Source organism: Ictidomys tridecemlineatus, chromosome 2 (assembly GCF_052094955.1).
Source record: "Ictidomys tridecemlineatus isolate mIctTri1 chromosome 2, mIctTri1.hap1, whole genome shotgun sequence".
In the NCBI taxonomy this organism is placed as follows: Eukaryota; Metazoa; Chordata; class Mammalia; order Rodentia; family Sciuridae; genus Ictidomys; species Ictidomys tridecemlineatus.
Genome location: NC_135478.1, coordinates 80184336 through 80210743, shown reverse-complemented (window position 1 = coordinate 80210743; position 26408 = coordinate 80184336). Strand labels below are relative to the sequence as shown.

The 26408-nt window shown below is 39.4% G+C and overlaps 1 pseudogene; it reads left to right on the top strand.

Moving 5' to 3' along the window:
- Positions 1-901: 901 nt before the first annotated feature.
- LOC144368268 (KH domain-containing RNA-binding protein QKI pseudogene) lies at positions 902-19674 on the top strand (annotated as a pseudogene).
- The last annotated feature ends 6734 nt before the right edge of the window (positions 19675-26408 follow it).

The window sequence follows — 26408 nt, the reverse complement described above, 5'->3', positions numbered from 1 at the left end:
CCCTGCTCCAAACTTGGTGGTATGTGGAGCATTTGTATGGGGGCCGTGCCACTGCCTGCCATTCCAGAGAAGAGTGCCCCTGAGGAGGCACAAGCATGGCCCTGTACCTGTGGTGCAGATACTGTCAGCCAAACACCTGCATGTATCATCCCAGTCCCCACCTTCTCCAGCCCCAAGAGGACCCTTGAATTCACCTAGCAGCCAAATAGATCTTTGAGACTTCCAATTGCTTTCTCATTTATCATCTCCTGAATTTAACTTGTGCTTTGAGGAAGGCAGGAGTCTGATGCAAGAATAATCAAGATAATAATATTATTATTATTATTATTACAAGGTAATAATAATAATCAAGGTAATAAGCAAGCCCCTGTGGTAAAGGGGCTCCAAGGACAGAGGAGTCTTTGCTTCTTTCTGAGGACCACCCTCCCAGGGCTGGACTCTGGTCATCTTGCTTAGTCTGATCTGGCTCTGAATCCCTCTGCCCACATGGCCCATTAGAGGACCAGATAGGTGCACCCTAGAATGAGCCAGATCTCTCTCTGTCTTGTGTTGGTGTCTATTTGGGATAACCTCTTGAGTGCCCAGGGGCTAGGGTTTCTACTCCAGTCTTGTCACTGAGTATCATGTGAAGCCTTCCAAAACTGGATGAACATTCAGCCCTCAGCCTAGATTCTGAGGTCCTGTGAACTCTCACTATGGCCTAGTGCTCCATAATTAGACCTGGACCCTGGTCCCCACTTGGTCTTCAGCCTCAGAGGAGGGAAAGGGACCCCTCTCCCTGTCTTCAGCCCAAGCTTCCAGGACAAAGCAATATCCAACTGTTGGAATCTGAAGGTGGCTTCTTCTGTTGATCAATCCTTCCTGCTGGCTACCACATGACCACCAACCTCCCCTATACCCCATGGAGAAAGGTAAGTGGTCTTTCCTTAAGACAGGGTAGGAAAGAAGGGAAGAAGCCCTTAAGGAGAGAAATTAGACTTTCCCAAGACAGGAGGGGTATATGACAGAGTGAGAAAAGTCAGAAGAGCCACTTACCTAGAACAGTGAGCTGGGTCCCACTACCGAAGCCATACCACAGTGATTAAGGCTTGGACTAAAACCCACAGCATCAGCACCTGGGGTCTGCCCCCTAGGGGCTGGGCAAGAGTGGAAACTATTGGGTGTGATGGGTGGGGTTGTGTCCTTGGCGTACTGCAGGTTGTTGACTGTTCTCCAGACACTCATCGCCCTGTCCCAGGCATGCATTGCACATGGCTTTGAAGATATCCTTTGTTTGTCCCCTATCTCTGAGGTTCTCAGTGCTGACAGAAAAGCTAAGCATAGTTACTGCCAAGAATCCCATAGTGGAGCGTATTCTGAAGTGGCTATGTGATGTGGGAGAGAATCCTGAGCTGGCTTGGACCTGTTCAACCTTTCCTGGCCTCATTTTAGAACTTCTTAATCTCCTTTAGACAAATACCCAGTCCTCCAATCCTGAAAGTTTCTTCGCTGGACCCACAGACACTGGGTCATGCCTGACTTAAGGAACTTCCATATGGAGACTCTTCTACTTGCATTTCTCTCCATGGAGACATAGTGCAGTCCCACCACATTCATGAAACCTTGCATGATCTCTCAGACCACTCTTTGTATTCATTCATACTTCCATTTATTAATCCATGCATCCATCTATTCATCCATCCATCCATCCATCCATCCATCCATCCATCCATCTATTAATCCATCCAAAATGTCTATGAAACACCCAGATACACCAGGAACTGTTTTGCATTCTAGAACATGGTAGGATTCCCTTGGCTCTCACCCTCATATTTTCCTGAAACTTCTCAAGTCTTGGTCTAAAAGGCCATTGTCTCAATCTGTAGGTCTTTCCCAGTAACCTGGGGTCTCTGCAGGAGTTCCCTTTTTCTGGACATTCCTTTCTCCTTGATTATGGAGATGGTCCACTCTCTTGTTGCTATAGCTTTCTTTTCTTTCTGACCCATGCATAGCTGATGACCCTAAACCATGACCACGTGGTTTTCCTCTGTACTATTCCCACTGTCTTTGATTTGACTCTTATGATGCACTCCACAATTGCCCAGGGGTCTCAGATCTCTATTTCTTGCTCTGAAATTTCTTCTCAAATCCAGATCTACATTTATTTTGATTCCTGAACCTATCTTTGCTTGAATGTCTGGCAGGCACCTGGAACTCAACAGCTTTCAACTAAATACATTTCCTTGAAAATCTGATCCCTTGCAGTGTCTTCATTTCAGCAATTTGTCTCCAAGTCAGAGGCCTGGAGTCATCTTAGAATGCTTTCCCTGACTGAATCACCTTGTGTCTCCTAGACCTTATACCACAACACAATAGACCATTAAGATGGTCAAAAGAAAAATAAAAAGAAAATTACAGAAGTTATACTCTAAGAATTGATGGTGTCTTTGACAAATGTGATTTCATCTTTAAAAATAAAGTACAATGGAAGATTATGCATTGCATTGGGATCACCATGATTTTAACCTTAGCATCAGGACTATTTGACAATGGATGTATTAAAGACATTTACCTAGGTTTTTTGAAATTATTGTAGAATTTGTGTACAAGTCATACCTCAATCACTGTGGTATATCTTTGGTGCTGGGACCCAGCTCGCCATTCTAGGTAAGTGACTTTGCTCAAACTGTCCCAATACCCTCCTATCTTTGGCAACTCAGAATTTAGTGTAATATTAATATGAATCCAACTCTTGTTTGTAAATAAGAAATGAAACATTTATCCTTGCAAAAACTTATTCAAGGAAATTTCCTCAACTTATTAAATGATGTCTTTCAAAACTTACAACAACAATCATACGTAATGGGAAAAAAAAAAGACATTTGTGTCAGAAAATAAGAAAGTTGCTCACTCGAACTTTTCTTTTTTTAAAAAAAAAAATTCAATGTTTATTCCAAAGGTTTAGGTGGACATGATATCTTTATTTTACATTTATGTGGTGCTGAGAATCAAACCCAGTGCCTTGTGCATTCTAGACAAGCACTCTACCACTGAGCCACAAACCCAGCCCCTCACCCACAATTTTCAATATTCAACAGATACTACACAATGTAATGAGATGAAGGGGAAAAGTTATAAGTATTAAGAAAAGAGAGTGAAAATGTTTTCTGAAAATGATGTGCTTGTCTGCTAAAAAGTAGACCAACCTACTTAAGATAATTATTTGAACTGTTAGAATCCATACAAGATTTAAAGAGGCTGAGCATAAGAGTGACATGTAAAAATGATCAGGTTTCTTTGCTGCATAAGCAGTAACACTTTAGAATATAAAATTTTGGGAAATTTTCAATTAAAAAATGTATTTGACTCCTGAACATATCTTTCAAATAAATAACTAAGATTTATAAATTAATAACTCTAGATTTTCAATGAATTAAATACAAGACTACTTGACTAGTGAACATAAAAGTGAGTGAATGGAAAGTGTGTCATGTTTCTGGATGAAAGTGCTGAGCTTTATAAAGGTATCAGTTCATGTCAAGTCAACCATATATTCCTAGAAATTTCAAACATAACACCAAAAGAATGATTTTTGAGAATTAGTGAACTGACTCCAACGTTCAACAGGAAGAAAGATCGAGAGTATGTGTGGATATTTTGCAAAACAGTAATTATGATGGGTTGTTTCCCCTAGAAGATACAAAAACATATTATAAAACTAAAATAATCAAAACAAAATAGAAGGATACAGGAATAAACCAATACTTCAAGAGAAGCACATAAAGGATGTGATAAGTCATTATTTATCATTTGATAAAAGTCTCATTTATATTCACAGATGTCTTTCCATTTAGCAAATAAACAAAGTTATATGCATATAGCATGAACTCCAGATAAAGTTAAACACACATGCACCCAAACAACAAAAGTAATAGATCAAAATAGAAGAGTGATTTTATCATATCCAAATAAAAATCACCTTCCTAAATTTGACATGGATCACAGAAACCATCAACATAATGCTAAACCAATGTGACACAATAAGATTAACAACCACTTTATGGTGGAAGACCTCATAAACCAAAGTTCTAAAATAGACCAAGGGAAAAATATTTAGAACACATTTTCTAAACAAAGGTTAAGTTTCTATAGATAATATAAGCAGATACAAGCAATGGAGTAAAAAAGCAGGCAACTTTATGACTTCTTAATTCACAGGAGGAATACACTAAGTAAAAAATAAGAAAAGATAAACATTTAACCAATAATGCAAATAAATAATAAATCAAACACATTCCCTTTATTCTCTACACAAGGGTAAAGTAAAGAAAGATCAACAATAGCACATTATTGGCAAGGAGGTAGGAGAAAGGGCACTCTAATTCACTGTAGTGAGTATAAATTGGAATAGCCTTTTGGAAGTAGTTTGGAACTACCTGAAAAATTTCAAAAGAGTTCTTCTGAGATCCAGAATTTCCACTTTTAGGCATTTAATCTTTAGAGATACAGAAGTACACTAAGCTCACCTTCAAAACCCAAATTTTCAATGCATCATCACTTGCATATTTTCTAGTGGAAACAATCTACATGATCTTTAAAAGGGGAATTATTACAAAATTCTGGTACACTTAAACTTTCTCTAGATAACTATTTATACGAATACCATAGATACATAGGAACTAACCTAGAAAAATCAATCATAGATAGCTTAGAAAGCTAACTGCAAGGTAATATAAATAGTGTGACTTTATTTTCAAAAAATAAAATATCAACACCAACTCTCTTCCACTGAGCATGTGTGTGTGTGTGTGTGTGTGTGTGTGTGTGTGTTTTCAAGAATGCACATACAGTGAAAGAGTTGAACTATACAGAACAACAAGACAGTGCCCATGGAAAGTGGAATAGGTTTTCAGGGAAAAATGTTAGAAGAGAGAGGGTAACAGAAAATGTCTGCTGTTTATTTTTATACTTCTGTATATAATATACTTCTTTCTCTTCTTTTTATATATTTTTGAGTTTTACATGCATATATACCTTCATTTTATTTATTTATTTATTTTTATGTGGTTCTGAGGATTGCACCCAGTGACTCACATGTGGGAGGCAAGTGCTCTACCACTTAGCCACAATCCAGCCCCTACTTTTTTAAAAGGAAAGTACTAATATATTTACAAAAACTGTTACTATTTTATTAGAATTATCTTAGAAAAAATGAAATATTTCTCCTTGAGAACATTTTCATAACATAAGAAAACTAAAAACTAAAATTTAAATGAAGTGAAACTACACCAGCTAGAGACAAACTATGAAAATTAAAAAAAAATAAAAAAAAAACTTCTTCAAATTTAAAAGACTGGCTTTTCAAAATGCACACATATATTAAGAACATCATTAGTAACATTCTATAAATTACCAAATTACCATTTAAAAATGAGTTTTCTTATTACAAAAGATGCTTCAGAAACAGTTTTTATGAAATTGATTCCTTTCTCATGATATTATTAAAATAACATTATTAAGCAGTGACTTGTTGCCAGTTTTAATCTTTCAAATATAGTTTTGAAGTTTGTGAAAGATGCTTTAGTATGATGTGCCACACTGCTATGTCACACCTTTTCTCATGGTTATTTGGGTTATCTCCAATTTTTCCCATTATCAATAACATTGAGCTACATAGATGGCCTTGTTTATAAATCTTTGGTTATGGCTTTATTTTCCCCCTTCAGAAAAAATTTGAGAAATGTAATTACACACTTTAGATAAACCCAGTTTCTTTCATGATTTGGTGCCTATTCCTAAATTTATTGTGCATTGAAACCCTTATAAATAGTCCATGAAAGTGCCCATTCCTCCCAGGTATTATTGCTCTGAATTCATTCATCAATTTCATAGCAATTTTGGCTTGTGGACCGGTGCATTCTCCCCATGCCCAGGAGCAGTCTGTGGTCCCAGTTCACCACCTTCCAGATCCCCCGCTGCTGCCCCATCTCTGTCTTCTGTCTCTGTCCCTGGACTCAACTCTAGCCTCACACAGACTCCAGACCTGAGCTGGTTTTTCCAAAACACAAGTTTGAATCGGACTTAAATCCCCCAGAGCCTGCACCCAGACAGCAGAACCTAGTTTGGGGAACCAGACCTAGGTGTTCCACCTGCTTCATTTCAGAAGCTCCCTGCTTCCCTTGGTGCCCACCCGCTTTTCTCTCCATGGAACTCTAGTGTCTCTGCTGGGCTGTAGCATCACTAGCCAGCACCCATTCATCTGTGAGACCAGATTGGGCTTCAACCCACAGAGGGAGCACCTCTTCTCTACCTCTATGGCTTCTAGAAAGGACCACGAGTCTGTCTCTCATAACTAGACAGTTCCCTTGGTGCAGGCCAGTCCTCTCTGTTGTCTCCAGGCCTGGTATGCAGGAAATGTTAATGAACAAGGCAGTGAGGGCACATGCTTGGGGGAGATCAAGTGAAATCCATACTTCATTCTCAGGAGAGGGCTCTGCAGAACACTCCTTCTCTTAGACCATCATAGGACAGAGCTGGGGATGTAGCTCTGTGGCAGATGTGCTTATCATGGGCCAATCACTGGGCGCACTCCCCAGCACCTCCCTTTTTTGTCACAAAATACAAGACATGATCATACATCTACAGCTCTGTGGAGGAAGCAACCCCCAAATTCAGCCCTGGTTGAGAATCCTAGGCTAAGGGTCTGATGACTGGATCCCTGATTCCCACCTTCAGTGGTTCAGCCAAACCATAAGGGTGTAGAGTACAGCCAAGAGGAAGCAGGGAGAAGGAGGAGTGGAAAGGCTGATCCCTGTGCAAATGGGAGATACTAATAATGGACTAGGGGGAGTGAGTGAGGCACTATCCTTAGTGCAAAAATACTGAGGAACCAAGATAAATAATACTTCAATAGAATGTTGAAAATTAATTCAAACAAACTCACAATGGACAAAAATCAGCACTTTAGGCCAGTGTCTCAGACTGATCCTTTCTTACCACTTTTGCTACATCTGCTGCCCTCCTCCTCTAGCACCCATTCCCAGCTTCATCTGAGACTCTCATGTTACCCCAAGACTCTTTGCCTGCTCCAAGGGCTCTGCAGGTTGGACAGACTGCTTTGTGGTCAGGCTACTGGGCCCAAGGCCCGCTCCCAGTTGCTGCCGTTGTGGCCTCTATCATGGGCATCTATTGCCAGGTCCAGCAGCAGCAGAAGGGTCCAGTACCCGGTGGCCTACCCTGGGCCTTGTCTGCTCTCAGGGTCAGAGGCCCTTGTGGTATGGGGTCTGTAGAGGGGATAGTCCTGGTTCTCCTGATGGCAGTGGCTGCTACAGTATATACAGTTCCATGAGGCCCTTGGCCCTTTCCTCACCCTGGACTGGTTCTGGTCCCTGTCCTCAGTTGGCCTGATCCAGGGCCCATAGCTGTTACCCCTGGGGGTCTCCTGCAGAGAGACAACTGCCAACTGCCCTGCTATGATAAGGATCCAGGGCCGAACTGCTCCTCAGGGCAGCCCCCTGTCTGGCCCCATCCCTGGAGACCTCAGTGGGGCCTTCCTGAACCACATTTTGCATCTTTCCTTAGTTCCTCCAAGGGTGTCATGGGTTTGTGGACTGTCACCCAGGGGCATAGAGAGGATGTGGAAATTGGCTGAGTGCTCATTGAAACAGGAGCCCCAGAAGACTGGATGTCAGAAGAAGGGGACAAGGTTGTGGCTTTTCTGATCAGGCCCCAGGCTAGACTCCTACACTTTGCACTCTGGCCAGTTTAGACCAACCCTACCTTGGCTGGGTTGGCCAAACCTGGCCTGCTCCTGTCTGGCTCTCTCTTGAATCAGGAAAGGATCCTCCCTGCAGGGCATGATTCTGTAACCCCCAGAGAAGCAGGTGGTGAAATCAAGATGTTGAGTCCCTTCAGGCATAGGTCACTTCTGGGTTTCAGTTTTCCTTCCTGTAAAATGGGTAGAATGTTATTCTGCATCAGGGAGGTTATGAGGGTTAGTGAGACCAGCAGGTGTCTGATGAATGCTGGCTTCCTTGTTTGCTATCGCACTTTGGGTTTCAGAACAACTCTTGAGGTACCCTTGGGGCAAGTGTCCCTGTTTTACAGGTGAGAAAACTAAGACCCAGAGAAGATGAATGTAGGGTCTAAGTTTGTTCAGTATGTGGGGTGCAGGATGAGCTAGAAACTAGGAATGAACTTCTTCCTTACATTTCTAGTCTTTGGTCCACCTGTAAGACTTGTGCCTGGTTCCCTGTGGAGCCAAAGTTTGAGTTCTGTTAGGCAGTGATGGAGGAGGAGGAGGGGAATAGGCACAGGCTTAGAGTTGGGGTGCATTGAGGGAAAGGTATATTATTCATAATTTAATGGTTAATAGTGATGCTTTAGCACTGGAAGAGTGCTTTACACACTTTAACCCTCCCCTATTTGAATATGAAGAAGTTTATGTTCTGGCAGTTTCCCTACTTTTGTGATGCCATAAGGCCAAGACCAAGGATGTTTGCAGAGTGAGCAACCTTGGAAGGTAGAGAGAGTGTTTCCCTTTGGAGCAGAGAACAGCTAGTCTTGATGTACTAAATAAAAGGTTGTATTTTGAAGCCTGGTGTTTGAATGGCACCAGGACATTCTTTGTTTATGATGACACTGTTCTCCAGATGGTGTCAGGCTGCTCAGTGCATGGAAAACTCAAATTTCAGAGTCAGGCCTATGATAGCTGCTCAGTTAAACATGGGCCCAACCTGAACATGATTGAATAGAGTTTTCTTCTGCCTTACTTGTGCACTTGTGCCATTTGGGCTCCTTCACCTCTCTGCATTCTGATGCCCTGAAGACTAGTATACAGATGTCTGAGTTCCTTAGGACTTTGGACTTTAGATCCTGATGAGAAAGCTCCCTGCTGTGCTGCTCTTAGGACTGCAGTGTGGATTTGTTCTTTTGTTTTCCGGATGCTTTTTCTGCAGGAAATTCATTGAAAAACATTTAATGTTAATTTATACATAATATCTGTACACATTTATGGGTTACAGTGTGATCTTTATGTATGTGTATTCATATTTATACATATATTTAAAATGACTGGATCAGGGTCATTGCAAATGCATTGTCTCAAACATTTATCATTTCTTGTGTGAGGAACTTTTAAAATCCTCTCTATTAGCTACTTTGAAGTATTCAATGAATTGTTGTCAACCATAATTACCTTGTTATACCATAAGATCTTAAATGCATCCCTTGAAGTTCAGAACTGCAGCCCTGTGGGAATTTGTCTTGTTTTGTTTTAGCAATTATTAAAGGGGCCTCCTAGGACCAACCAAGGTAAATTTTCTGAAAGACTTCTTTGAGGAGTTTTTTGGTCCATGCTTTGAGTTATAAACTAAATAAAATACCTGCTATGTTTGGTCAAAATCAGTCTAGCCATATCCATGGGGTGTGGTAGTGGAAATGGTATTTCCAATTGTTGGTATAGATCATGGTTGTCAGAAAAATGTTAATGGGGCTCTGCATTTCTTCATTTCTCTTGAGCCATAGTGTTGAACACCTTCATTCTGGGCTGTATTACCAAGGATGTTTGAGAGTGAGCAACCTTGGAAGGTAGAGAGTGTGTTTTCCTTTGGAGCAGAGAACAGCTATTCTCTAAATAAATGGTTTAGGGTGCTCAACTCATGTGCAAAAATGCCACCTGACATTCTTTGCATGGCTTTGTGGAAATAGTGCAAGAAAATGCTGCTGTTTGGCCACCTGCTATTGCTGTGAGTGGCAATATGTTCTTTGTTTCTGATCTAGGAGTCTTTTGTGTTCTGCAGCATCTGTGAAACTGTGGCTGGCTAGCATTTTAGTTTGAAAATATGGTAAAGTCTCAGAACCTTCACAATTATCAATGATGATCATGAAGAAAAGGAAGAAAGAGATAAAGTGAAGGATGGTAATCATGACTGAATGATTTTGCTTAACTCATCAGATCAGATTTCAGGGATCTCCAGGCTGGATCTTTCCATTGCACAATGTTGTTTCCTCCTTTTCTGAGGGCCAGGAGTGATGCTAATAACCCCACATATCACTGACCTTGTAGATAAACAAGGTGGCATAACAGGGGACAACCCCTGGAAGTTCCCTGAGCCAGCTCAGCTTCTCTCCTGTTAGGGTGTATGTCTCACTCCTGCCTCTGTCCTTGGACTCCTCACATCCTGGGGACTAGTTGCAGGTTCCATCCTACTAGTCTGGGCTGCACAGACCTTCCACAGCACTCCCCATATGGGCACGACTCTCTCACTATTCAGGACCCAGAAGCTGTGGCTTCCCCCAGGGACTGTCCTAGATCTCAGGGAGAAAAAAAAAGACTGTCCCTAAACATAGCATCCCCAGCTATACCATCACCCAGCCACAAGTCCCCTATCCACCTCTAGCTCCTGCACCTGCAGCAGATGTCTCACCATAGAGCACATCCTCACATGGTGGCCACACTCAAATTTGGAAATCCGGGACTGGCTAGATCCTGGGAAATTCTCAGGGGACTGGGCAGGGGATCTCCCCAGCTTTTGCAGGTGCAGCTCTAGATGCCCATGCCTTCCCCTGCTCCAGACTGACATACACTGAGAGCTGAATTCTGGCAGTGACAAAAAAATCTTGGTCTAGCTGGCCTTTTTCTCAGTGGAACCTGGCTTGTCTCTCCTGGGGAAAAGGGATAGGTATGCCCTTCTAGTTCCTCCCCTGTCAGAAGGACTTGCTCTAGCTTCCTGCTGCCTGATTTCTACTCACAGGCCTCAGAGACTCTGCCTGTGGCTATAGGACATGCATCTTTCCTAGGCCCAGGTGTCTTCAGCTTCCTGCTCCATTTTATCCCCAATGGTTCTTCTCATGTCATGTGATTGTCCCACTGCAGAGTAGAGAATTGCAGATTCTGAGGCAGAGGATGACTGAGTATTTGTGTGGGGGCATAACAATGGTTCTGAGTTTCACAATTCTCAGTTAGGGTCTAGCTCTCTAGATCCAAGTCCCCTTGGAGTGGCCTCTGAGAACCTAAGAACCCTGGCACCTGTGGTGATCTTTGGTGATATGGGTAGACCCTTTCATAGCTCTCCCTCAGGTACCAGACTTACTATCCTGGCAAGGATCTTCTAGTTTCTTATATTGATGAGTTAGTGGGGTTACAGAGAGGGACGGTTTCACATGTTAAGACACAGAGCATGTTTGTGTAAAGTCAGTGTCCTGGCAATTGGCCAGTACAAGGCAGAGACCTAAGAGAACCAGGCATTTTATAATTGGGATGGAGTCAGCCTGAAACCCAATGGTGGTGTTTAGGGAAATTTCAATTCTTTAACTTCAAACTCTCCATCCAACTGCTTAGAATGCTCCCTGACAGAGAGAGTTCAACAGGGTGCAGCAGCAGAGACCAGCCGGGAACTGAGGACCAGAAAGAGTTGAAGCTCTTCTGCAGGGAGGAGGCCTGGTATCCAGTGGAAGGCTGCAGGGGCAGCTACAAGAGAGGGGATGCAGGGATTAGACTGTGGTTCTGCATTCTTGTTGTGTTAGCTTTCCATCATTCTAACAAACACCTGAAATAATGACCATTTTACCATATGAATTAAAAGACAGGAGAAGTGCTCATAGGTTGAATCAAGAATGGAAATGAGCATAAAAATGTTAGTATGCACATCATACTTGTGACAACAGCATCATATGCAAGAATAGATGAGGGGACGAGGAGAGGGAACATGGTAATAGAACTCAGGTAGCATCATTGCAAACTATGTTGGTATTGATTTAAAGTAGTTGGTGTAAAGCATGTAGAAACCATTATGAAAATAAATTTAAAATGTAGATAAAAGGCTATGAAAGATAACCAAATTGGTATGATGGGGAAAAAATAAACTAATCACAATGGGAGATGCTAGTGAATAAGTAAGGAACTTAAGAAAATGTAAAACACATGTAGAAATCCGCACATTGGTAGAAATCTGTCATTATCTGGGATGACATTAGATGGAACACATGAGTCTTGGTTTCTCAGTATCTAAGAAGCCAGCATCTGCACAAGGTTTAACAAAATTTCTCTAAACTCTTGCATGTGGGGAGATAGTCTTGAGTTTGACAGATTGTCTTCTAACAGAAAGAAAGCCCCTGCTAACAGGAAGTTGACCTCCCATGACTTTGAGTGCATTATGAATGCCACCTATCTGAGACATAGGACAGGTACGTTTTGGCACCACTGGCACAGAATGAGGCTGGGCATCCTGACAACAGGCTCTCCAGTGACAGAAGATTTGGTGTCCTCTGGAGGAGGGCTGCTAGTCTGTTAATCCTCAACCAGCAAGTGTCAGTGGAAAGACATTCAGAGGAAGCCAAGAGAGAAGCTGAGGTTACATAGGCAGAGTTCAAGAGTGAGGCCAGCCCTGGGGGTGAAAAGGAGGAGTCCAACTTAAGTCCCTGAGTGGGCATCAGAAGAGTTTTAACTGTATCTGGGGCTGCAGTGACACCTTCTGAGGGTCAGACTAACACAGGGTCACCCCCAGGACACAGGCAAGAGCCAAGGCACAGAGGACCTGAAAAATGCACTGAAGGAGGCTGATTGTATGTGTAAGCATGGAAGACCATGCTAGTTGAATTTCCTTATGGAGATCATGCTGAGGTTCAGATGAGGGAGCACAGTGTGAGAAGATGGGGCTCCTAGGGTCTATTTTCTTCTCCCAGCATGACTGCATGTGCCTCCTGCTAATCTCAGGGAACTATTTACCACTGTCCAGAAGTCAATGCTGGGAAGGCTCCTTTATCCTATGGCCTTCCAAAGATGCCTGCACAGTCTTCTCTGGAATTTCCTCCCACCTCCAGCCAAATTCGTAACTCAGGAAGAATTTTCTATGTGGTCTTGCATGAGCGAAGGGGGCACTTGTTCACTTCTCCCTGCATGGAGTATGGACAGGCTCCTTGAGGAGACTCTCAAAGTGACACTGACTCTCATCAGCCTCAATTCATAGCCCTAAACCTGGAATACACCTTGGTTCAGAGGCAGGATCATCTCTGCTTGAGGAATCCTTGAGAAATTATCTTTAAGAGCTCAGCCCTAGAAACTATGACACTGATGAGCTTCACAGACAATAAAGGACCTAAAGTTGATTTGTCCATTAGGGCTGAATTATGGTGCTTTTAGACATGCCACATAAAACATGGATGACTAAAAACATGGCTATTAATGGTACATTGCAGAATGAGATGTGTCAAACACAATGTTTGAGGCTAAAATTGGTAGTAAATCCACAAAAGTATAAACAATGAATAAGTAAATGAAAAAGTAATGAATAAGTTGAATAAGTAAACAATGCAGAACATGTGAAATGCTTAAAAGCATGTCAACAACAAAAGGAACATTAAATGAAATGTCAAAGAGGAAACTAAAGTCCATCTGGGAGCTACTGAGAGAACTATGAGGAATGTGAGGGTCCATGGTGTCCTTATGCTGAGTCACTTGTCATCAGTGGTCTCTCAGCAGGGAATACCCTGCCCATGGACAGGAACATGGAAGGGCAACAGACTGTCTGAACTAGACCCAGATTAAAAAAAAAAAAACCAGCTCAGAAGAATTGGAAGAATGTTAAACGTGTCAACAACTGGAAATTGACTATAACCATTGTTCAGGGAAGTCAAGGATGATACTTTGCTCAAAGAAGCTTGAAGAAGGTTGAATGCTGAACCTCCAACTCCTCAGAATCTTCTTTTGACCCCACAGTTGATTTGTCTTCCTATTAGTATTATGCCCAGATGATTCATAATTTGCATGGTGACCAAATACACACTTACCCTAAAAATCTATAGGTGAATGAGAGGGGTCTCAGAGAGCCCAGCTGTGATGTGCATTTGAGGACAGAAATCAATGAAGAGAGATCTCCCACATGGGCATTCAGGGACTCTTATGTTTTGGATATAGATGTCCCACAAAAGCTCATGTGTGAGACAATGCAAGAATCTTGAGAGGAAAAATGAAGAGGTTGTGAGGTGTAAATTAATCCATGGTTAATCCAATGATATAGGTGGTAACTATATGCAGGTAGACTATGGCTGAATGAGGTTATCAGTGGGAATGGGACATTGTGGTTCATATTTTGTTCTTGGTGAGCTGAGGTCTCTCTGCTTTCTGATGGTCATGACTAAAGTTGCTTTTCTTTTCCATGTCATCTGGCCATGGTATTCTACCTCACTTTGGGCCCAGAGCAATGGAGATGGCCCTATATGGACTGACACTTCTGAAAGCATGAGGGGGTAAAATTCCTCCTCTAAATTGTTGTTGTTGAGTTTTCATCACATCAGCAACAGACATATCTGACTAATCATGGACCAGGAAGGCCATTCTATACTCAGAAAGCTGCTCTAATCCTGCTAAATTCTGTGGTAAATATATAGATGCCTCATCTAGTACTACTCATTCTTTGCATTAGATAAAATGAACATAGAGTCAGATGTTCTAGTTACTGTGAATTATGAAAGAATTGAAGTATCAGAACCATGTTGGAGGTGAATCCAAGGACATGTGAACAACCTGAGCTCTCCTCTCTATGCAGTGGCTCAACAGATACACATATGCATGCATAAGTCACAGGATTGCAGGGCTTCAATTTTATCCTCCGTGGCTAGTATAACAGAAAGCATTCCTCCTATTACCAGAAATACACATATAATCAATTTTGAGAAATAAACTGAAGCTATGAAATTTCTAACTAAAAAAGGCACCATATCCTACCTGGGATAACCAGAAACTCATTCCTATATCCATATGATATCCAGGCCGCATCCACTAAGATAATATTATCCAACAAACCGCCCAAACAAAAAATGCTCATCTTTTCCCAATAAGATAATAAAATATACTTTTTTGACCTCAAGTATGTTCATTTCCCTCCATTTTGATATCCTGTAAGTTAAATATTGAAATATAAAGTTAACTATTTTTTTTCTTTTTGGTACCAGGGATTGAACTCAGGATCACTAGAGCATTGAGCCGCGTCCCCAGCACTATCTTGTATTTTATTTAAAAATGGGGCCTCACTGAATAGCTTAGTGCCTTGCTTTTGTTCATACTGTTTTTGATCTCATGATTCTCTTGCCTCAGTCTCCTGAGCAGCTGGAATTACAGGCATGTATCACCATGCTCGGCTGAAGTTACCTATTTTTAACACACCTATGTTAGATGACACTAGGATCAGACAGAGGAAGGAAATCATATTCAAACACATTCACATTAAAATAAATATTTTCTCATAGAATTCTAATTCCTGTGTTCATCATTGATACTTTCTTCACTCCCCATTTCTAAGTCCCTTGACCACCAAAAAGTACTTTGGCTAGTGTTGATCTCTAGCTAATAGTGCCAGGTGGAATGGCCCAAATCATCACTGCAGACAACACAGGTGCACCAATAGCCCTGCTGAAGTGGATTGTGTTGGTTTTCTGACCTTAACTGCAGTCTAAGGAAGGAATAGAGAACATGCTTCTTTCCATGCATTGCCTCTTTATTTTGAGTCAGCCGTGGCAACCTAATTCCCCTGATTATCAAACCAATCATGTCCAATAGCCCCAACTTGGTCTAATGATTCCTTGTCATGAGTAGCAAAAGGGAGGCTTGGACCCAGGTTAGAGCAGTCATTCTTGTGTCATGTGTGGAGCTAAGTCCTCTGCACTAGACCAATATAGGGTTGAATTACTGAACTGGGAAGCAAACATTGTGCTAGTGGGTCACTAGTGTGTGGAGTCACTCCCAGTCCCAGGCCCTCATTCCAGCTCCAGGAATCCTGCCTATGCCACTAACATCATCATGTATTGAACATGGGTGAAACCAGTCACCAAAATTCATCTTCGACTCCACAGAAGCCAGTCAACCTTTTTGTCAGACCTGGTGTTTTAGGATGTTGGGGGAATGTAAGAGTAGTAATGGCAGGAATATGGCTCAATTACTGCCCTTTATTGGCTTGACATAAGCATTGTGCTCAGAAGCCCTATGTTGAATACCATGATGGTGGTTAAGGTGTTCACTAAGTCCATGGATAACAGTTTTGGCAGAAGCACTGCAGGCAAAGAAAAGAAGCTCCCTCAAGGGTAAATGCATGTTTCACTGAGAACTAATGTCAATCTGCCATGATGAAAGATCTAGTGTCATCAATCTGCTCTGAGGTACCTGGCTGCTTCCCATAGGAAATAATCTCATATTAGACTCAGGGTTGGATTTGGCTGTTGCCACCTGGCTGTAGGCAGGTCACCTCTGTGAGTGAAAATCTGTTTTCATGACCACATGAATAATCTCTCTTCATGAAAGCATGAGCATTGTGTTCATGACTTGAATGGGAAAACATATTTGTGTCTAGGGATGGAAGCCATCTGAGATACACCAATTGAATTAAGATCCACCTCCTCATCAGGATTATTTCCTTCTCAGGTCACTCTTTGTTGAATATGACCGGGCACCAAAATACATTCATGCTGTTTTTGACATTGCAAACACAGAGTTTGTTTTTTTTACTCTAAAAGCTTGATGATCAAAAAAGTCACTTAAAATCAACATTGCATTTCTATGAACACAAATATAACAATGGCAGGAGCTTGTAACAGTGAACAGTGAAAAGACTGCTTTTTTATACCCCCAAATTAGATTATTTATATAACTTCTATTTTTATATATGAATACACAACTAGTGTAACTCTGCATCATGTATAATGACAAGAATGGTCAATTATATTCCATTTATATATATATCCCAAACCACTCTACTGTCATGTAAATCTAAAAAGAATAAATAAAAACTTAAGCAATTATACTATGTAGATTTAGAAATGTTGTGTTATTATATTACTTAAATTATGGACTTTCATAAGATAGTTGGTCAAACTGTAGTTTTGAAACAAACATCATTTTCCTTCAAAGTTGAATTTATTCTAAAAATCATGAATCATATTTATATTATGTGCTTGTAAATATCAAAGGGTAAATGTTATTTCTGTTAACAACTCAGTGGTTAGAAAATTACCAATCATGCTTTGGCTATTTGGTTAAGTAAATCTACCTTAACAAATGTAAATGAGAAAATAGAAAACAAATCAGACATTTCTGAGAAAATGTCACTGTCCAAATTAACATGTAACATATTTCAAAGAAACGACATGAGAAAAAGAATGTAAATTATATCATAAAAAATGTTCATTCAATCTTTGTGGAAATGATACTTTTTTGATATAGTGGGTTATATAACATTATTAAAATAATTATGCATGCCTTGTTAATTTTAATGTGGTAAGGAGACATTGCATAATCAGGTTTTACTGTATTATTATTAGACATTATTGAACTGCAGCCCTCAGGTAGCAGTAGTGTCACACTCACCTTGTACCCAAAGCCTCATCTCCACCCATGGGACATACATGGAACTCCTGGGAGAGTGTCTGGTACTGGAAACTTGGAGATATGGGGCCTTTACCATGTGTCCATGCAGAGTACTGGGAGCAAGCCCTGCTCTTGCTTGTTCCCAGATGCAAATTATCCACTATGCTGAGCCTCCTTGACCTTCTGACTGGAAAATCACACAGTTATGGCCTCATGTTCAAGTGATGACTGGTGTTGTTTTGTGCCTACCAGGCTTTGCACCATGAGCTGTAATTCAAAAGGTGTGTAATTCTCTATATCAGGTGACATGACTGTTCCAAAACTCCCATGGTCTACATTAGGATTGTTCTGTGGGGCTTTCCCTAAACAGCAGATTTTGTCTCCTATCACCAATTCCTCTATTACCATATATCTAGGGCATAAGATTGTCCATACAGCTGGGCCACCAGAACCACTGTGGCACATGTCACTATATCTCCTTATACTGTAATATATATATACATTCCTCAACTTTCACTGTAGTTCATAGACAAGCCTCCATGGGGCTCAGCTCTGGACCCAGAGCAGGGGCCAGTGCAGAGAGGCACACTGAGTCCTCAGCAGACAGTGCCCAGGGGTTGCCCCTGCCCATTCCTCCTGTCTGGTGCTGGTGTCATGGCATTGGGTGAAGTGACCTGTGGAGTCTGGAATATGGTCAGGGGAAGTGGTAATCCCAGATAACCTGATGCAGTTGGTGAAGGACAAGAAGCTCTTGAGTAGCCTGTCCAAATTCTGCAGGATCTTCAGCCACTTCTAGCAGTTGAAGAGGAAGAAATTAGCAAAGTACCTAAAGACATGTACATACATTAAATGGCAGTACAAAAAAGAAAAAGAGTGAAAAATTGCCTGATTATGTGGGAACTATTGTTCAGTTATGACAGAAACTGAATGTGTCTGTAAAAGAATATTCAGATTTTTGCCACTTAAAAAATGGTGTGATCACTTTGGAAAGCAGATTGGAGATTCCTTAGAAAAATTTGAGGGAACCACCATTTGACCCAGCTTTCCCACTCCTAGGTGTATATGCAAAAGACTTAAAATCAGCACACCATAGTAATGCAGTGACATCAGTGATCATAGCAGCTGAATTCAGAATAGGTAATTCATGGAAACAACCTAGATGCCCTTCAACAGTTGAATGTATAAACAAACTGGTACATATGCAGAGTGGAATATTACTGAGCTTTAAAGAAGAAAGAAATTATAGCATTGGCAGGTAAATGAACAGAGTTGGAGACTATCATGGAAAAAAATAAGTTCCAAATATATTCTCTGATAAGTGGATCAGGTTTATAATATTCTGGGGGAGACTCAAGGAAAGAGGGAGAAATTTTGGATTGAGCAGAGGAGAGCAGGTTGAGGGGAGGGTGCGTGGGGGTGAGATGTTGGAATGAGAAAGGCATTACTACCCTTTGTATGGTATGATTTAACAAATGGAGTGACTCTGCATCATGTACAGCCAGAGAAATGAAATGATGTCCTCTATTTGTGTAAAAAATTCAAAAAATTTAAATATCTAGATTTTAATTTTCTTGGTAGGAACTTTGGCCCCAGAGGATTTACAGCTAAAGAGCTTGAGACAGAAAATGGATGTAAAACAATGGTCTGAGGCAAAGGGTCAGTAAAAGATAAATCGAAGGAGGAGGAAATAGGACAAACTGAATTGAGGGCATATACATGAAGATTCAGATGTACTAATCAATGTAGAAGATGCTCAGAATAGAGCAAAGTAAAACTAAAGACAGCAGGTATGAGCTTCTGATTCTGAATGACACCTACAGAGATGCCAACGTTAAATCACCAACCTTGCCTTTTCTCTGGTGGCAACAGCCCAGCTTCTACTGGGATCATACCTGGAGCTGCACATTTTCTCTCAGCAGTGACCCTGAGTACTCGTCTCCAGCTGACCCTACCATAATGTCTTTGATCAGACAAATACAGACCTCTGTCATGCCAAAAGGAACTCCTCACACTACTGCTGTGATTGTCTCTCCAGGGCCAGAGGCTGGGTTGATCTACACACCCTACAAATACCTTACACGTTGGCACCAGCCACTTCAGTCCTTGAGTGCCCTATTGAACTGAATGTTGTGTGAGGTGCAGTGTCTACTAAAGTTTGAAGGCACAATATGTGTCTCCATCCTTTCCAAAGGGTTGTGACCAAAGATGGAGTTCATAGGCAACTAACCTATGAACTTCTATCTCTGAACTCTTTGCCCAATAATGACTTGACCATCCTGCCTGCTGATCACTTAAGTGATCATTGCCTTTGCTTGCCTGTGGTCAGTGCAGCAAGATGAGGGACTTGTTTGTTCATTTGTCTTGCCATCTAGGCAAACAAAATACAAATAAAACATTGTCTTCCAGCTCAGCTTTTGGTCCACCAACTCCACCCCTGTGTGGAGGAAAGTGGTTCTAGAACCTGTACTGAATAATAGTAAAGTATTAGGGACCAAATCATTCCAAGCACTGATCATCTTTCAATGTCTACCCCAAGAGACTGGTAAGAAGGTTTCCATGGGAGACATATGGCCCTTGACTACACAGTGACAGAGGGAGTTACAGTGAAAGACTTCTAGGAAACTTTTCTTCTCATAGAAAATTCATACTCTCTATGAATGAACTGTGTGCTGATGCAACATTCATGAACTCGGTCAGGCAAGTCATTGGTGAAGTGATTTGAAAAGTATTACAATTTCATGTACTGTTCAGTCACTATAGTGCCCTCCAAGGGCAGAAGGCATTTTTAAAAATACATTTCCTCTCATATCTGAACTATACGAAGATTATGCCATGAGAGAAAAACTTAGAAGATGTTTTAAATGTAACGCAAAGAAGAAAAGTCCAAAAAACGATTTTTAAATTTCAGACTTATTTAAGAGCTAAAATTTAAGACTTATTGAGATAGAAGAAGGCATAGAGGACCAAATCACAGGAATATACAATCTATCCAATGAAATAATACCAGAATCTTTCCAAACATGAAGAATAATTTGGAAATCCAAATTCAGGAAGCCTACAGGATGCCAAATGTACAAAATCACAACAGATCCACATCAAGGCACAGTATAATGAAAATGCCCAACATACAGAATTAGGAGAGAATTTTTAAAGCCACGAGAAAAAGGAATAAGATTACATATAGGGGGAAAACAATTGGGATAACGGCAGATTTTTCAACCCAGACCCTGAAAGCCAGAAGATCCTGAAACAACATATATCAAGCTCTGTAACATAATTGGTGCCAATCAAGAATCTTGTATCCAGCAAAATTAAGCTTTAGATTTGAAAATGAAATAAAAACCTTCCATGATAATCAAAAGTTAAAAGTATGTATAACTAGACAACTGGTGCTACAAAAACATCCTTGGCAAAATATTTCATGAACAGGAAATGAAAAACAGCAATGAAAATCAACAGAGGGAGGTATGCAGTAAAGGAAAAAACTAATCAAAGAGGAAAACCAAGTCAACTTAAATAACAAAAAAAATATATGGCTGGAAATACAAACCATGTCTCAATAGTAACCCTAAATGTTAATGCCTTATACTCACCAATAAAAAAAAAGACATGGGCTTGTAGATTGGACAAAATAAAAGACCCAACTATATGCTGCCTCTGGGTAACTCATCTGATATGAAAAGACATATACAAACTGAAGGTAAAAGGTTTGGAAAAATCACACCACTCACTTGGACTGTGTAAGCAAGCAGGTGTTTCCATACTCATATCAAATAAAGTAGAACTTCAAGTCAAATTTAATCAAAAGGGATAAAGATGGACATTACATACTGCTCAAGGAACTCTACACCAATAAACCATAACCATCATAAATATATATGCCCCAAACATTGATGCAGCTATAATCATCAAACAAACTCTTTTCAAGTATAAGAGTCAAATTGACTACAACACAATAATCTTGGTTGACTTTAACAGACCTCTCTCATCACTGGATAGATCTTCCAAACATAAGTTGAATAAAGAAACTATAGAACTCAATAACACAATCAATATCTTAGACTTAACTGACATATATAGAATATTTCAACCTGCACCAAGTGCATACACTTTCTTCTCAGCAGCACATGAATCCTTCTCTAAAATAGACCATATAATGTGCCACAAAGCAACTCTTAGCAAATACAAAAAGTTAGAGATACTACCATGCATTTTATTGGATCATAATGGAATGAAATTGGAAATCAACAACAAAATAAAAAACAAAATTTTCTCCATCACTTGGAGCCTAAACAATATGCTACTTAATGAACAGTGGGTTCCAGAAGACATCAAGGAGGAGATTAAAAATTTTTTAGAAGTAACTGAGAACATAGACACAACATATCAAAATCTCTGGGACACTATGAAAGCAATACTAAAAGGAAAATTCATTGCATGAAGTTCATTTCTTAAAAAAAAGTCAATAAAAAAATGAGCTCACACTACATCTCAAAGCCCTAGGAAAAGAAGAACCAATCTTTAGCAAAAGCAGAAGAAGACAAGAAATCATTAAAATTAGAGCTGGAATCAATGAAATCAAAACAAAAGGAACAATTGAAAAAATTGACAAAACAAAAAGTTGGTTCTTTGAAAAAATAAATAAAATTGATAGGCCCTTAGCCACGCTAATGAAGAGAAGCCCAGGACTAAATGTTTACACAAGTGAGTTCTACAAGTCCTTTAAAGAAGAATTAATACCAACACTCTTCAATTTATTTCAGGATATAATAGAATAGGCAGTCATTCCAAACTCATTCTATGATGCCAATATCACCCTGATCTCCAAACAAGGCAAAGACAAATCAAAAAAGAAAACTTTAGACCAATATGTCTAATGAACATAGATGCAAATTTCTCAATAAAATTCTGGCAAATCTAATACAAAAACATATCAAAAAGTTTGTGCACCATGATCAAATGGGATTCATCCCAGGGATGCAAGTTTCATTCAACATACAGAAATCAAAAAATGTAACTCACCACATCATTAGGCTTAAAGGTAAAAATCATATGGTCACCACAATAGACACAGAAAAAGCATTTGACAAAATACAATATCCAGTTAAGTTGAAAACACTAGAAAAACTAGGGATAACAGAAACATATCTCAGCGTTTTAAAGGCTATCTATGCTAATCCTCAGGCCAACATCATTCTAAACAGACAAAAATTGAATGCATTTCCTCTAAAATCTGGAACAAGACAGGAATGCCCTCTCTCACCACTTCTATTCAACATAGTTCTAGAAACATTGGCCAGAGCAATTAGACAGATGAAAGAAATTAAAGGGATACACATAGGAAAAGAAGAACTTAAATAAGCACTATTTGCTGACAATATGATTCTATACCTAGAAGACCCCAAAAACTTCACCAGAAAATTTCTAGAACTAGTAATTGAATTCATCAAAGTAGCAGTATATAAAATCAAAACCCATAAATCAAAGGCATTTCTGTATATCAGTGAGAATCCTCTGAGAAGGAAATGAGAAAAACTACCCCATTCACAATAACCTAAAAAAATAAGATAATTGGGAATCAACTTAACAAAAGAGGTGAAAGATCTGTATAATAAAAACAACAGAAGCCTAAAGAGAGAAATCAAAGAAGACCTTAGAAAATGGAAAGATCTACCTTGTTCTTGGTTAGGCAGAATTAATATTATCAAAATGACTATACTACCAAAAGCACTATACAGGTTTGATGCATTTCTCATCAAAATTCCAATGACATTCCTCATAGAAATAGAAAAAGCAGTCATGAAATTCATAGGGAAAAATAAGAGACTCAGAATAGGTAAAGCAATCCTTAGCAGGATAAGTGAAGCAGGTGGCATCACTATACCAGACCTTAAACTATACTACAGAGCAATAGTATCAAAATCAGCATGCTATTCACACCAAATCAGTCTTGTAGACCAGTGATAGAGAATAGAGGACACAGGGACTAACCCCCCAAATTACAATTTTTTAATATTTAAAAAGGTGCCAAAAACATGCACTGGAGAAAAGAGAGCATCTTCAAAAAATGGTACTAGGAAATCTGGATACCCATATGCAACAATATGAAATTAAACCCTTATCTTTTACCTGCATGAGACTAAACTCAAAATGGATCAAAAACCTAGGAATGAAACCTGAAACTCTGTGCCTAATAGAAAAAAAAGTAGGCCCTAATCTTCATCATGTGGGATTAGCCCCTAACTTCCATAATAAGACTTCTATAGCACAAAAATTAAAAGCAAGAATCAATGTATAGGGTAGAATCAAACTAAAAAGTTTCTTGTCAGCAAAAGAAACAATTTGTGAGGTGAGCAGAGAACCTACATCCTGGGAGCAAATTTTTACCCCTCACACATCAGGTGGAGCACTAATCTCTGGGATATATAAAGAACTCAAAAAGCTAAGCACCAACACAAAACAAAACAAGACAAAACAAAACAAAACAAAACAAAACAAAAAACTAAAACAAATAACCCAATCAACACATGGGCCAAGGACTTGAAAAAACACTTCTCAAAAGAGGATATAAAATCAATCAACAAATATATTTGAAAAATGCTTATCATCTATAGCAATTAGAGAAATGCAAATCAAAACTACTCTAAGTTTGGGCTGGGGATGTGTCTCAAGTGGTAGCCCGCTCATCTGGCATGCATGTGGCCTGCGTTCGATCCTCAGCACCACATGCAAAAAAGATGTTATATCCACTGGAAGCTAAAAAACATAAATATTAAAATTTTCTCTCTCTCTCTCAAAAAAAATAAATAAAAATAAAACTACTCTAAGTTATTATCTCACTCCTGTCAGAATGGCAGCTATTATGAAGACAAACAACAACAATGTTGGTGAGGATGTGGAGAAAAATCTACACTCATACATTCCTGGTTGGACTGCGAATTGGTGCAGCCAATATGGAAAGCAGTATGGAGATTCTTTGGAAATCTGGGAATGGAACCACCATTTGACTCAGGTATCCCTTCTCCTTGAACTATACCCAAAGGAATTAAAAAGTGCATACAACAGGGACACAGCCACATCAATGTTTATAGCAGCACAATTCACAATAGCTAAACAGTCTAGCCAACCTAGATGCCTTTCAGTGGATGAATGGATTAAAAAATGTGGCACATGTGCACAATAGAATTTTATTCAGCAATGAGAGAGAATAAAATCATGGCATTTTCAGGTAAATGAATGGCATTGGAGAAGATAATGCTAAGTGAAATTAGCCAATCCACAAATAAATAAATAAATGCCAAATGTTTTCTCTGATATAAGGAGGCTGACTCATAGTGGGGTAGGGAGGGGGGGCATGAGAAAATTAGATGAATTCTAGATAGGAAAGAGGAGTGGGAGGTAAAGGGAGGAGCAGGGCATTACAAAGGATGGTGGAATGTGATGGGCATCATTATTCAAAGTACATGTATGAAGATTTGAATTGGGGGTCAACATACTTTATATGCAACCTGAGATATGAAAAAATTGTGGTATATATGTGGGATAAGAATTGTAATGCAAAAAAAACACCAGAAAGTAATTGTGTTAAGACATGAATTGGTGTGAACATACTTAATATACAAAGGTATGAAAAATTGTGCTCTATATGCATAATAAGAATTGGAATACATTCCACTGTCATATATGTAAATATATAAAATCAATAAAAATTCATATGCCATTCAGTCACTACAGAGCCCTTCCAAGAGCAGAAGTTGCAATTTTTTAAAAAATTGCCTCTCAAATATGAAGTATTAGAAGATTGTGCCATGAGAGAAAAACTTAAAAAGTTTTAAAAGTAATGCAAAGAACAATGCTGCAACACTATTTTTTAAAAGATGGATATTTGATTTAAAATTATTGAACCTGTATTTTATACCTCCTTATTAAAATTTTGAGAACAAGATACAATCATTCTGTGTCACATTACTAGGCAAACTGTTGAAGTATGTTTTAAACCTCCCTGTATATAAAATTATCATGAAGGATTTAAAACCCATAATTTCCTTTTTGCTGTATGCATGTAATGAAATTGTAGATAGAAGTGCATTGCATAAAAAAATGAACAAAAGATAGACACTTTTACTATAGAAGACTGCTGATGAAGAAATGTGTTTGTGTGTGTGTGTGTGTGTTTGTGTGTGTGTGTGTGTGTGTGTGTGTGTGTGTGTGTGTCTGAAAGAAGATATCACAGGGACAAATGAGTTGAGGCTTTGAATTACATGATGTGTGCCACATGACCGCAATGCAAATTTGGCAAATTTGATACTGTAAAAAAATTGATAACTGTTGTAATATCTGAGTAATAAGTTTTAAAAAAGTTTTTAAAAACATGTCATCATGGACTAATTTTGGTTGTTACAGTCATCAATGTCAACCCAAAAAATTCACAGGTAAAAATTTTGTGTGATTGAAACACCAGTTGACAGATAAACTTAGAGCTTTATTCTATTCAGAGAAGGCAGATGCATTGGAAATCTTTTATTTTTTTTTAATGCTGGAGATAATTGTATACCTATCAAAGTTTTTACAAATATGATGTTTTAATTTCCATTCTGGACAACAGTGGTCAGCAGAATCATCAGTTGGCACCTTCATGGTGACCTCTCCATCACTTTGTCTCACTTGAATTGTTTTAATATTATGCTCTGCAGTAGTCAATTGTTTGTATTCAGCTAGTTTTCATTTAATGTGCCACTGCTCTGTCTATGTGTTACACATTCTGTTGTGTTGATTTATTTACAATACAGGCTGTGCCATTATAATTTTAACTTTGTTGTGTTGGTTGAATAACTTGAAATAATTAAACACTTGAAGTGACAGTGAAAAACGATACCAGTATTTCTTTCAGCTTCATTTTGAATATATTTAACCTGAATATTTTGGATGTTTATCAAAGGTCTTTTATGAGGAAAGTAAATTTATGAAATAATAGATGCGTAACATATATGAGTAATGTTGGCTTTGAACAAATTTTGAAAACTTAGTTGACAAAATATTGGATCACCTGAAAAGAAGCATGAATTTTGAAATC